A 15,183-nucleotide genomic window follows, 5' to 3' on the forward strand; every position below is an offset into this window, starting at 1 on the left:
AGGTACAGCTTGCAAAGAGTAAGACTGAACTTTAATCTTGTATCTTTAGAGAAATGTGGTAGTCTCCTATTTCTTTACTTGTGTCACAGGCAGTAAACGTACATGCACGGCTACAAAGATTAGACACCTAAAGTTGTAGCTAGGAAATGCAACTTACAGAATTTATGCCATTGAGCAGATTTCTATTCTGGTTCTTAATTCAGCCTAGTGTGGGGAAGGGCTTTTCTGTAGGACTGCCAGAAAGATCAGCGTTATTTGTTCTTCATAGTGTTCTTCATCCCTCATCCCTCCATCTCGTCATTAAGTCCTGAATCCCTTATTTGGCCTTCCTGCTAGTCTAACTATTCCCGTGGTTCCTCAGTCTTGAATGAATGGAGAGGTATAAAAACTAGGTTTGGCTTGGGGCATCTGGGTGGCTCAGTCAATAAGTGTCCAATCTTGATTTTGACTCAGGTCATCATGTCCCAGTTCATGAGATGGAGTCCCAAGTGCAGAGCCTGCTTGGGATTCTCTCTCTCTGTCCCTCCCCCACTTGTGCTCTGTCTCTATTAAAATAAATAAACTTAAAACAAATAGATTTGGTTTTATTTTTATTGTTCCCTGCTTCCCACTCATTTTAAGTTGTATTTATTTGAGAATGACAAGTTCTTAAGAAAGTGAGTCACTTCTGTTTTATCCCTAAATACCAAACTATTTCTATGTCATACATATTATAGATAAACATAATAAATATCCCGATCAATTCTATAGGAAAAGCCTAGCAACACAATATAGATATCACATAGTACAATGGTGAGGGAGAGGGAAAGAGAGTGGCAAGGATTGAATACACCATGTAACCACAACCAGAAGGATTACAGTACAAGAGGATGTACCTAATAATGCAACTGAAGAAGGATATGCTGAATCTGAAGCATTTTAAATTACACTCATGGAGTGGCATTTGGGAGCCCTCTTTGCTCATGTAATGGTTTTCATGCCTGCCAGATGCACGACTATAATTAGATTCACTAAGACTTGAAAAGAATGGCCAATGAGTAACATTTTTCCTAAATATCCCCAGAAGGAATCTGAGGTTCCCAACAATTTACGTATGGGAAGAAAAAGTAGACCACAGATATGAGAGTGAAGGGGTAAGAGTCCCATGAGAAACTGACAACACACTTAAATGACAATAATTTATCAGGGTTATATTGGTCCGTGAACTGAAACAGAGATAGAGATCTTTGAGCCATTTCTCCAGCAGAATTTAAATGGAATTAATGAAGAAGACAGGATGTACACCTGAAAAAAGTTTCTATCTGATCTCAATCATGATACTCTGTGGCAAACTTAATTTGCATTCCAATCCAAAATGTTTCACCTTACACTGCCTCAGAGTTCAAGAATGCCAACATTCAGGAGGCCACAAGTGCACAGCGTCTTTCTCAGGGGAACACCAGCATGCACATATTTAAAATAATTAGTCATAAGTGCATACCCATTTTCAAGATGATGTATGTAGAGCAGACTCTTGCATACTGACACTTAAAAGAGATATTTAATTTTTTGTCATAAAGCAAAGAGAAAGTAGCTGTCAGCTTGCCATTTCTGTCATACTTTTTAATAATACAGCTCCTGTAATTACACTGTGGTTCTTTATATTAACTCAGTGAAAGCTTGCTTGGTTTTAGCCTGAAAACAATTTATGAAATTATAGAAACAGAATGAACACAGCAGTTCATTTGTTGAAGCAATTATCCAGATCCTTGTCAAAAAAAAAAAAAAAAAAAAAGTACAAGTGAGAGAAGACTGTGATGTGCAAAAAATGGTTCTAATTCTATGCTCTAATATGTACAATATGTCTGTGGTTGTGCTGAATTATGTTAATAAACTGCAGCCGAAATATATTTGTCACAATACAAAGAAAAGGCGCTATCAATCGTCCTGCCAGATACTTTAAATTAGTCACCAAAGGGTCTAGCCAGAGTTTCCTCTACAACCTGCAGATGAAGAGAAAGGCTCACTGTATACTTTTTCTTCTGGGACCAGAAGGATTTTTCTAGTATTCTGAATTATCTGGAAAATAACTGTAAAGTGAACTATGGCACAAATGCCATTTTTAAGTGACATTTAAAAATCTAACCCTAGACATCGATCTAATGTTATTTTTGAGTGGTTATCCATCAAAACCCAGGTTCCCAAGCAGCTTCTAAGCAGGGGATTTAGGACACTTGCTGCAGGGACGGTGAGGAAGTAAGACAAGCACATGATATCAGCGTTATTGTTTAAATAATTGCAAAAAGAGCCAAAAAAATTTCAAGATGAATAAAGTCTCACTTCATAATTTATTAAGGCAAGAAGTCTTCAGTCTGTTTGCATTTACTCAATAAAGAATAACATGTAAGAGCAGCACTGTGAAGCTATGTCATCCAAGCGTGTTTCAAATCTACAAAATAGCAATTAAGTCAATTTTAAATATTCTACCTGCAGAATAAAAGAACAATTATTGACTTAACTGAAAGTTTTTGAAAGTCTCATACATGTACATTTATCACATAAATATCTCCCAAAGAAATAACAGTTAAAGAAAAAGAATTTCTCCATACTAAAAATAATCTAACCTCTTTCTTCTAACTAGACCACAGAACTCTAATGAAAGCACATTACCAAATGTTTCCTTTTAATTATTTTAATAGTTAATTTGCAGGAGGTGAAAAAGAGTACAGGGATCTAACACTAAAATAAAATGAAGTGCTAGAAACAGAAGCAAAAAAAAAAAAAAAAAAAAAAAAACAAGCTCAAATTGTGAATTGTGCAAAGTGTTACACGCAATAAAATGTGGATGTCATTCTTACTCCCGACATCTGGAGATAGTTTAGTATACCGATTTCCAGAAACCAAGCAATCGTCCAAGCTGACTAGCCCCGTTCATTCACAAATAAACAATTAATGAAATGGACAACTAATTTTCCAAGTGTTCATATTCATTAGGCTGTTTCCTGAAATTAAGTATCTGCCTCATGATATAATACTGTACACATTCAACAGTCTCATACCCCCACCCCTTCCCCAGCCACCTTTCTCTTATCAAAGGTACAGAACTAGGCATTTGTATTTCTCTTCACCTTCCTTTTATCACACTAAGACTTGAAAATTAAATTCCCTCAACTGTGCTGAATAAGTACCAAATATTAAAATATGAGGAAATCCACTCACCAATTCTTAGCAAGTACTTCTATTCTCATGGCTCCGTTGATTCACTAAATAAACACCTACTATGCGGAAAACAGAATTCTAAACTCTGACCTGTAAACATAAATATGTCCTCAAGGAATTTACAACTGAGTAGGGAGATAATCCTGACCACAAATAACTATACTATAAAGTAGAATGTGATCAATGTGACAAGAGAGGCATAAACAAAATGCTTTAGGGTTCAGGGGAGAGAGACTACTTCTTCTGAGGTAATGAGAAAAGGCTTAGTGAAGGAGGTGGTTTAGAAGATGGATAGGCTTTCAAGAGGCACTGGACTCGAAGGTCCTCAAGGTCAGAGACCATGTCTTGTTTGACTTGGCATCACCCCCCACACCTAGCACAGTACTGGGCCGTCAGCACCATGAAAAAGCTATTTAACTGAATTCAACAAGCTAACGTGGGGAAAGAAGATCAGCCAAGAAGATGGACGAGTCCTGCTAATGGCTGTAAGACAGCATGGGCTTGCTCACAGACCATAGGCATTTTAGAAAAGAGAATATCTAAGAGCATAAGGTTATACAGATAGTGTCAAAAACAAATTCACACCAAAACAAGAGATAGCCAGCAAAATTTATATTAAAACTGTGAACCACAGGGAATATTGAGAATTTCCTAGCATATGAATACTACTACAATTAGTAGAACTGTACATCTATTGTTCCAGTTTAAGTAAGAATATATGTACTTTTATAATTTCAGAATGCAGAACATGCCATAAAGAAAAATATACTACATTAAAGAAATAATTAGAAACCTACAAACTCTCTGACCATTATGTTGACAGTGTGCCTCGAAGGCCAAGAGAAGGTTCCATTACATGTGTGCAACCCAGAAAAAATGTTCCTTTAGCGAACTTTAAGCTTAAAAGAAAAATGAAATCAAAGAGAAAGGCAGCCCCAGATGCCATATGTTGTTCAAAATCAGTAGTGGCAGCAGGGTGTGGAGCATTCCACTACAACTACTCAGACTCCTCAGAACAGGTATTTATAACAAAAACAACACACACAGCTCTTCTGGAAAAGGAGATGAGCTTTTACCTTCTGTTTTTTAACTCCCTGTATTCTGTTCAAGCAGTACTGCTTGCCACCTTTTACTTAAGTGACAACGGACAAGTGTTAAGGGGGAGGCTCCTAGGCTTCTCACCATGGTTTAAGATCCCCTACATCCCTAAATATCCAACCATCAATTCAATTTTATGTGAGAAATTCCTGGTAACCAAGACAGCAAACTATAATTCCCTGGGATTTCCAAGAAGGAAAGGTGACAAGTATGCTTGTCATTGGACGTGTCAGGAAGGATTGCAAAATTTTCTGAGTTGTCTCAGATTCCAGACAGACTGTGTATTTCAAATTGTCTAGATGATATCATGTGACATGTGGCTTAACAACAACAAAAAAGTAATAGCCACAAAAGGGAGAGGGGTAGTACCTTATGGAAAAATGCCCCCAAAGAAAGAAAAGACTAATGAAAATAAATCCAGATTCCTGGTTCATGTGCCTCCAGAGCCAAAGCTAACAAAATGAGGCTCAAACCCAAATTACAGTGGTCATAACAATAACAACAACAACAATAATAATAATAATAATAATAATAAAAGTATATATATGTTTGGAATTGAAACCATGTTAAATTTGACTGTCACCAACTGAGAAAAAAATATTGGGGGCACACACACACACACACACACGGGATTTCAATGAATGAAACTGTAATAAAAATTGTTGGCCATTTGCCAAAACTTGGATCTCTTTCCAGAATATTAATGTATGAACTTATTGGCAAAGATAGTGTCTTCCTCATCTCAGTTTCCCAAACTTTAGCATAGTGGCCAGCATACAGTAGGCAATCAATATATGTATGTTTCAGGACCAAATTCAGTTCACTGTGACAACTTTAATTTTAAAAGCTAACAAAACCACTTGGAAAAATTATTTTTTCCTAAAGGAACAATCCAAAGAACTCAACGTTATCAAGGTAAATGGCTTTACTACCCTAATTTATGGAGTTAAAAAATAAATTCTTCCCACCCTCAAACAAAGCTCTGTGGATACACAGTGGTGCCCCAAGCCAGGCAATATTTGCTGCTGGGCACAGGAATGACACGTACCAAGAATGACAATACACAGCCTATCTTCAATATAGCAAGTAAGTTAGCCGGTCTCAAAATTCCAAAAACTCGCAATCTTAAGAGTTATTTCTCAAGCTCTTGCTATGGGTCAAGCACTAGGCTAAACATTTTATACTCATGTAAATACTTTAACATACATGAATTAGCTTTCATGATGACTGAACAAGATAGGTCCTATTATCATCTCCATTTTACAGATAAGGAAATTAAAGGTCAAAGAAATTAAATGGTTCGGCCAAGGCCTCACAGTTAGTCAATGAAAAAAGTGGAATTCAAAACCAAGTCTGATGAGCTCAATAGTCACATTTGTCCAACTGTATTATACCAAGATAACTCCAATTAAGTTGGCAAATCTGGCAACCATGTCCACTTAATGTTTCCACGACTACACTGAGCATGACTTCTTGGGCACATGTGGGAATTTTCAGCGGTTCTCCCTAGCAATTCATAGTATGCTTTCCTCCTGATTTGAATTATTTTGTCCCCACTGCCATTTATGCAAGTATTATTAGATTTCTGAGTAACCATATAGTAAACAGTTGCCACAAATAACATAATGCCCAGTTATGTGAATGACAACAGGTACTTGTGAAAGGCTTAAATCATAGTGTTGGCACATCTGTAGTACCTATTCAGACAACCATATATTTAAGAATATGAAAATTAAGAATTTAAGAATATGAAAATGAATATGGGGTCATGATGATCCTTGATAAATGTAAATTTCATGGTCTATCTTCAAGTTCATTTTAACCTTGGCACTGCAGTGGAAATGAGGTTACTTATTCTATAACCAAAATGGAAACACATCTAAATGTAACACATCTAAATGTTTTGAGGATTAATAAGCAAAACCTAAAAATACATAAACAATAAAAAACAAAGACTCGCTTGATTTTTGGACCAAAATTGATGGTCAAATATAGCTTCTTTGCAAGATGCAAACTGAAAGTTAAAACATTTTGGGCTTTAAAAAATGCAACTAAAAAGCATCATTCTAGGACAAATTATATTATGCTTCAGAAAGAATGCATTACCCAAAGAAAGCAAAGTAGAACAATATAAAAAGGATTATGAAAACAGCCCTATTTCTAGATCAAAGTGGGGTTTACTCAGCCCACTCTCACCCAAGGGAATCCCACAAAGAGTTTTAGAACCATCCCCTCCAGGTTTTACCTATGGATGAACGACAAAACTGTGGGGTTATCTATAGGAGCTTCTGAGTACACAGCACATATGTATGGTCTTTGTGGCAGGCACAAAGATTACTAAAACCTTTCAGTTAATGAAGGGCCAGGTTCCAGGGTTTTACTAATGGTTCTCTGAAGCACTAAAAGTTCTCAGCACTCAGTTTTATTTTATAACTTACACACATACATAGTACTTGTCATATTTCAGGTACTGTTTCAGGCATTATAAATTCATTCAATCCTCACAATTTATTTCAACTATGTAGGACATAGGTATTATAATGCCCATTTCACAGACGAGGAGCCTGGGGGACAGAGAATTCAGTAACCATAGAATGCCTCACGGCTAGTACAAATGAATTCAAACTTAAACAGCCTGACTCTGGGGTCCATACTTTTTGTCATTATGACATGCTACCCTTTCCCAGTAATGCCAATAAAACCATTCCTGAACTAATCTCTAAAGTGAAGTGTCATTTTACAGTGACCAAAAGCAATTTTTAGGACTACCAACTTTTAAGACAGGCACCCTTCTAGCCAGGCCTGCTTATGGGAATCTTATCAATCATCCCCAATCCCGTACTCAGTGTAGCACTACACTATCAGTGAGGCCAACGCCTTGGGGACCATCAAGACCAATCCTTCCCTGCCTTATGACCTCTATGGCTAGGGTCTGCTGGTTAGACACACTGTTTCTGTGATTTAAACCAGACCATCTGGCCTTGTTCTCTGAGCTGGGGCATGCCTAAAATGTTCAGATTGCATTTAACAACTTCTTTCTCTGGCCAAAGTTAAGCACCCAAGATATTCTACACAGATTTTGGTTCATTCTATAGTAACAGAGAAAGCTTCCTTTGAGATGAACTTTCTCATTATCATAGTCTGTTCATGGGATGATCCAGCAGGAGGGGAACATGGCAGTGGACTTGGGACATGACATCCAGTATAATGTTCAGAGGGCTCTCCTTATTTACAGAATGCAATCAGTAGGAAAGTTCTGTAAATTTCAATCTCAAAAAGGAGGAGAACCTCACATTACAATACTTCATAAACCCTACACAAATTCTTCCAAAACTACAAATCAAAGGTCAAGTTGAAGCAAGGAGTGAGAACATGGGGTGGAGAAAGGATGAGCCTTTCTACATGAGCCTTGACTATTCGATTACTTAAATTATGCATTCTTAAAAAAACAACTAATTCAGCTGGTACTTTAGGATGCTGTAATTCAATGCCTTCTACAGTTGATAGCTGACTAGTCTCAAAGGTAAAGAACAATAGTTACAAGCTTATTTAGTTTTGAAGCTTTCAAGAAAGAGGTTCTCTTTCAAAACTCAACTGACTTTCAGGAAAGAAGAAACAATAATTTATCAGCAAAAATGTTCATCTACTGACATGGCAGCACATTTAATTGAGTCAACAAAATTCCTAACTTTTTAGAAGGGAAGCAATTCAAAAAATTTTTAATTGAACATTTACCATGTCAGGCAAAAAGATCATTAAAGCAAGAAATACTATCTTAAAAAGGTAGATCAAGTGAGGCCTCAGAAGGGGGGGGAAGAGAATACTTCAAGTGAATTATAAAAGTTGAAAGGAAGGAGTGGCTTTCATGGGGGGACAAGAGGAGAAAAATGAAACCAAACTGCTCAGCTAAAATGTTCACAGAAAAATTACTATGTATACTATTGGTGCTCTTCCCAAGAATATGAGAGGAAAATAAAGGAGCACAGAGCAAATTCAACACAATACTTTAGAAAAACAAGAATCATTTTCTTAAAAAAAAAAAAAAAAAAAGGCTTCCTGGCACACCAAATTCCCTGTGATTGCTGGGTGAAAACTATAACATAAAAACCCAGTCCATAAGTGCCAGAGGAAAAGAAACTTTCCCCAAATAACAAAATAAAAATAAACCTTCAGTTAAAATAATACATTACACACTGATGTAAACTGAAATGCTCTTGTCCATGGGTTGAGCTTATGAAACCCTTAAACATGAACATGTAACACTAACAAACTATTTGACATTATTATTTGGGTTCAAAGACTCCCTTTCTCTAAATGTTTATAGCACCATACCAGTTATTTCAACTGAGCTGACACAATGAATTTCAAATGATCTAATACTTTTGACTTACCAGTGGATTAGCACATGATTACTCTGAGTAAAAGGATTATTATTACTGCTGCTCTAAGATATTAACACTTTCCGTAACACACTCTAAGGACGTTGTATAGATCACTAAAAAAATGTGACAAAATACATGGGGGAAAGGGGATTTTTAAAAAGGAAGGTGATAAGTGTTTTTCTCTTTTAGGTTTTCTTGCTCAGTGTAAGGTGGGCTTCTCAATGATAGAATCATCATTTTGCATGACACTTTCAGTGGTATACAAGTCACAAATAAGTCCAGTATTCAATGCACTTAAAAAATTAAGCCACGTGTGGCCTTCTTCCCATGATCAGGCTCCAAACAAAAACCCCCACTTTGTAATAGACAACTAATTCTCATGTAATGAATGACAGAACACAGCATTAATGTACTTAACAAGACAGAGCTAAATTCAATGAAGCTTGACGCCATTTATATGAAAAAGGGTTACATTTGTAGACAGAGCCAAAGGGAAAGAGGATAATTCTGAATTAAACAGCACCGCTTCTGCTCTGGTTTAGCCCTCTCACTGGAAATAAAGATCATAGCTAAAATAGGACCCTTAAAAAAGGCAGCGGCAAACAAAGCTAAATACCATCATATTAAATCCTAACTCTCACTGATGAAAAGGTAACAGCTAAAGGAGTTTGCTTAAAACCTCTATCGGCAAAAGTACATTTCTTTATAGCCTAATTCCTGGTCTATTACAAACATGTCCTTTCTCTACCAGATTCCATGATATGCAATTCAGCTGGTATGGAACACTGTCACAGAAAAAAACAGATAACCCAGATCATGTCTTACTGTCGATTAAATCTTGTGGATATGTCATTAAACCAAAAGATGTTGAAAGTAAGCCACGTGACAGAAAGTGAGTATGCTGAACAGATGCATTTAGATGACTTTTTTGAGAGTTTTAGTGTTACATTTACCCTGCTCCAACAAAAACAGTCAGAGAAGTCCTAAGGACACAAACTGTTGTGGAACTGCATATATGTGTGGCTTTGTGTGGCCATCACAACAAAAAATATTTAAAAGCCTATGAGTAACATAATGCCAACTCTCTTTTTTTTTCCAGCATAAGTTCAGAAAATGAATTTTAAAGCAGAAAATGGATTAAAAACACAACATATGCATGACACCAATCAAATAGTTAGATTCTAAAAACATTTTATCAATTATTGTAAGTAGATAAGAGAACATTTTAACTTCTCTAGCAGGTTTATGGTAAGAACACTGACCTAAATAGCACACTTTATGCATCTGGTGATATAACTTATTTCTTCAGGATGTTCTTACACACATGGAGGTAACACCACCTGGAACTGCTATACCTTGAAGCAGGGAAGCCTTGGGCTTCCTCTTCTCTCCCCTATCCACAGTGTTATCTGGTTCTGTTGTTGTCACAGAGCCAGGGAATGAAGCTCTTCCAGAAAACTTACCCAAGATCAAACTGTGCCTGGTGACAGCAGTGTCCAGGCCATAAGTAATGTTCAAAGGATTCAACAACGCCTGTGACTGATCATTCTCTTTCCCTTGCCATCACCTGCTGATTTTGTCCAGGTGTTTTATGGCTATCTTGAGGATCTGGAGAACAGACAGAGGGAAGACTTTGCCAATTTCTTTTGTCTGGGATTGTGAATTCCTTACACAGATGGCGGACAGCCTCAGCTCGGGGCAGCGCCAGGCTATATTGCCTTCAACCTCCAAAGGGAGAAACAGAGGGAGACATTATCTTCTCCCACAACACTGCCTGTAACATGTCTGTGGTTAGCAAACTGAGACAGCATGGCTTCACAGGGGGTAAAGTGAAGAAGGAAGAAAGTCAACAAATAACTTGAAAATATTTACTTGCTTGAGGTATTACTATGCATTTATTTACCAAGGAATCAAAACTGCTGGTCAGAAAGATGTTTCTGAGTAAATGTGCTTCTATCAAAGACTTATTACCCCAAGTTTCAGTTACTTTTTCGATTCTATATCAAAGTCATCAATTCTCCTAAAATTAAGCAAAATAGTGACTTTAAAAATCAAAGTCAACACTTTTAAGCTATTATACTCCCGTGCTGGAAAGAAAATTGGATTGGTGTCTTACACTTACGCTGTCTAATATGTTAGCAACTGGCCATATGTGGACAATGAGCACTTGAAATGTGGCCTAGTCCAAACTGAGATGTGCTATAAGTGTAAACAGACACTGGATTTTGAATAGTCAGTATGAAAAGAGAAATGTAAAATGTCTTAAGAGATATTCATATTAATTATATATTTTTATATCTAATGTACACAGACATGGTGATTTTTGATACATTTGATTAAATAATATAGACTATTAAAGTCAACCTAACCTGCTTCTTTTTACTTTGGTAGTCATTACTAGAAAATTTAAAATTGTGTGTAAAATGTTGGATAGTGCTGGTCTACCATTAGGACTCTTGTCTTCTTCAGTCTGTTGTTGATTATTTGACAATGATCTTCTTTCTTAACTTTCTGAGCCTCATTACCTTCAAATGAGAGGGATGGAAATCAAGGATATAGATTCAAAATTTTACAGCTCCAAATACTGTAAAATTTTATTTAGTTATTTTTCAGATTCTCATTCCTAAAATCCATGGTCCATTTTCATTTGGGCCCGCTCTAAAGAAGCAGTGAAGAACAAACAATAGGAAACAGGCTTTATTCGTTATTTAATTAATTTAAGAACCTACAGCTCACTTTGATGATTCTTTTTAACTGAAGTTTTTCAGAATGATTTGCATAATGTTTTTTAATGTAGGCAAACTTATTAATCACAAGAGTCCCATCAGTGACTAATAACTCAAGATCATGCATAAAATAAAAAAAAATATCTGTGCCCTGGATGGATATGGATTTATAAAGCAATGAACGGAGCTGCTTGTTTTGTGAATTCAAACTTACTATCACAGGTACATGTGATTGTAATTCATCTGGTAAGAAGGCTACAGATATCTCCTACAAAATCCTCAGAAAAGCGTTAGTGGTTTCTCTACTAAATCATAGGAGGTATATCTTAAATTACAAGGTGTGGCTGATCCCTCTTGGAGACGCATTTTTTGAAGCAATAGCTCCACCAATCTCATCAGTTATTCCTAACTTTGTGATCATTCACGAAACACCTCCTCACATAGCTCTTGGGTGGCCAGGCCCAGAGCAAGGAGATTTTTAGGAGCCTAATGCTTCTACAACTTATACTAACTGTTGGTGTTATGTGATTAAAACAGGACTAAGGATGAAGAATCTAAAGAACACCAATTTCAGGTAACAATTTAAATATGTAATTCTGCACTATTATTTCTCTACTATTACAGAATGATGAACAACTTCATTCTCTAAGTTCCTTCACAGGAATAAACATTTTATTTTACAGTTATGTTGAGAGTTTGACTCAGTTTGCATCCTGAGTGGGAGAAAGGAGATGGAAAACAGGAGGAGATTAAACGTAGGGCAGAAATTCAGGATCTGTTTAATACATGTATTTTTACCAAAATGATGGTGAAACTGAAGCCCATATCCTGGCTCACTGAAAGCCTTGCTGGAGTATGTTACTGTATGTTTAAAACACACCTACACACACCCCTCATTTATGGATATATTCCAGTAAACGAGACAGAAGGAGCAGTCAGGTCTGCCATAAGAAATTGAAAGTGCAGCATACAAGTGTCAGGAGCCACAAACTGGGAGAGAGAGGAAAGAGCATATTGTACCAGACTGAGTTATTTCCTGGTGTGATGGGTTTAAAATCCCAATACATAGTTAGCAAAAAGGAGCTACCAGTGAATTCTGTTATATTCTATATTTCCAACGGGAGGAATGAGAGAAATGTAGAAACTTTTGACAGGAATGAAAGATCAAAGTAAAGAGCTCAGGCAGATAGGTGCAAGTGAAAAGTTAGAACGGTGTGGCCTCAGGGCACCTGGGTGGCTCAGTGGTTAAGCGGCTGACATGGACTCAGGTCATGATCTCAGGGTTCGTGGGTTTGAGCCCTGCATTGGGATCTGTGCTGACAGTGCAGAGCCTGCCTGGGATTCTTTCTCTCCACCACCCCCCTCTGCCCCTCCCTGACTTGTGCTTTCTTGCTCTCAGAATAAACTTAAAAAAAAAAAAAAAAAAAAAAAGAATGGTGTGGCCAAAGTTAAGGAGTCTGCAGAGAAAACTGAATGGCTTAAACAATCACACTCTGTTAAGCATTTCAGCGGACCATTTTAAAATGTCAATGTTACAAGGCTACATGCATAGCTGATTTTAAGGATATACAAATAAAATATCAATTGCAAATAAACTTATATATAAATAAAACATTATTTGCTTTTATAATTATTCCTAATGCTTAACAGATAAATACTAAAGTGAGGCCGAATTAATTCATAGTCGCTCTTTTCTTGGCTAATACCAGATGTATGTGGGCTATACTGAGAAAGGCTCTTACCAAAAGCCTTTGAGAAAATCAAAGTAAACCAGTTTTGAGCTCTATCATGCATGCAAGATGAAAAGGATTCAGTAGAAAGCAAAGAAATAAACAGGGAGAGGCATTATCTTAGAAAATGGTTTACTACATCTTTGTTGAAGGTTTTTTAAATAACATGATTTGCTTAAATGTTAAACTTGAGAATCCTATGGTTTCAAAAGATCATCTTATTCAATATTAAGCTTTATTAGCCTATCTGAAAATTTCTTAAGATATACCAAATTTCTTTTAAAAATATTTTAAAATACTACTTAAAACACTTAAAAACTGTGTTTAAAAAAAATCTTATTTCTTCACAGCAAGGAGCTTCCAGAAACACTAAAATATTCTTGCCCTCTAAATGTTTGAGAATGGTCTCTTCATGTGTTATTAATAATACAAAGTATTCATATTAATGGGCATACAATGAATATTCAGTTGCACGTGGGCTCATACCACAGGGATATCAAACCAAAACCCACCTTTACTTATATTTGCCTGACATATACTAGCATAACTACCTGACGATACCAATTGTTCTGTGGCTTATGTTATATACAGAGTTATATAAATGCTCACAATGGCAACAAAAATAGATATAGAAATACCTGTAATTTTAAAGGGGGAGGCAAGAAAAAGTGCTCACACAACATAAAAGTTAATTTTACATTAGTATCATTAATATTATACTCACAATGTAACAGCCAAATAAACCTTGTGCTTTAAAAACAAATCAGGTCACTTGAGCTGCCTGCTGCATTCTGCTAAGAAAGCAAAACCTACCATGCATGGCTAGTGTTGACACTCTTTCTCAATGACTTTTATTGTCTCTGGTCAACTTTTAAATCTTCCTTTTCCATATCTTCAACTAGAATCCCTCACTCGTAGAAAGTTACATTAGTAGCATTAAGTACACATAAAGACTTTAAGGAATGGTACTAAATAAAAGTTATACATTTTTAAAGTCATGGTTATTTCCCTAGTTTATTTGGGTATTTAAGTTTTTTCTTTACATTCAAAAAGTATTACTTGGAGAATGGTCTTTGTGTGGCTGAAATTAGAATACACACAAGATAGTTTTTCAAGGCCAGCAAGCACTTACTTCCTAACCAAATCCCCCACTTCCTTTGCTAGCTAAACATAACTCCTTTAAATGTGTACATCCTTTAAAAAGTTAGAAGGGAGCACCTCTCATGTAATAGCAGGCAGCTGGGAAGCCAATTGGTGCAGTCCGCGTGCACATTTTAGAAAGCAGCTCTTTAACATTCAATAACTAAGTGGTAATTGGGCACAGAAACATAAACTGTCAAACTGAATCAAAACCCCTTTGCTTTTCAGAGTATTATTTGTAAGATTATACTAGAATTAAATTTGAACATGCATCCACCCTATGCATTCAGTCAAATTATAAAACAAGAAAAAAAATTGCTGTGCTTTCTTTGGATAAAATTAATGTCAGCTTTGTGTCCTTAAACCAGACCCGATCGGGAAATGAAATATGTTTAGTCCTGAAATAGTTGTGGTAATTCAATCCCTGCACTCTCCTTATTTTCTTGATGACAAAGAAAAACTCCCAACTGGCAGGGCCACCTGCACTGATTACTCCTCCATCCACACCCACAGAATATGAAAATGAGCCAATGATCATTAACCTTAATTTCTTCTAACATAAACCTCGGCTCTTTTTCAGTCTTGCTACTCAGGGAACTCCCCTGAGATAAAGAAAAGGGGTGGGGGGGGGTGAAATAAGGAAATAGGGAGTGAAAGCTCAGAGCAAAGGGGGAGGAAAGCAAATGAAAAATGGAATCCACTGGCTTTTAAAAACTGCACAGCTGGCTTATTAAACTTCATACAGCAAAGATGTTACAAAGATAAAGAAAGAGATTCTGAGGCATCACCACTCTCCAGATAGAGTACTTTCCTGTCCAACCCTCTCCTTCAGAGCAAACAATAAGAAAGGATGCTTCCTCTCCACCCTCTCACTCCTCCTGCATCTCACTCCTCCACCCAGACATCACT

The 15,183-nt window shown here is 36.6% G+C and overlaps 1 protein-coding gene across 13 annotated transcripts in view; it reads right to left on the reverse strand.

Annotated features, from left to right (window-relative positions):
- The window catches only part of BNC2 (basonuclin zinc finger protein 2), a 440,387-nt gene that overhangs the window by 185,217 nt on the left and 239,987 nt on the right, over positions 1–15,183 (reverse strand). Inside the window, exon 1 of one of the 13 annotated variants that reach the window (XM_086685370.1) lies at positions 10,142–12,076. The exons of the other annotated variants lie outside the window; for them this stretch is intronic. The gene's annotated coding sequence lies outside the window, so the exon portion shown is untranslated. Of the gene's footprint in view, positions 1–10,141; positions 12,077–15,183 lie in introns of those variants that run through there. 13 annotated transcript variants of the gene reach the window in all.

This window comes from Puma concolor, chromosome D4 (assembly GCF_028749965.1).
Source record: "Puma concolor isolate L17-30 chromosome D4, mPumCon1.1.hap2, whole genome shotgun sequence".
Lineage (NCBI taxonomy): Eukaryota > Metazoa > Chordata > Mammalia > Carnivora > Felidae > Puma > Puma concolor.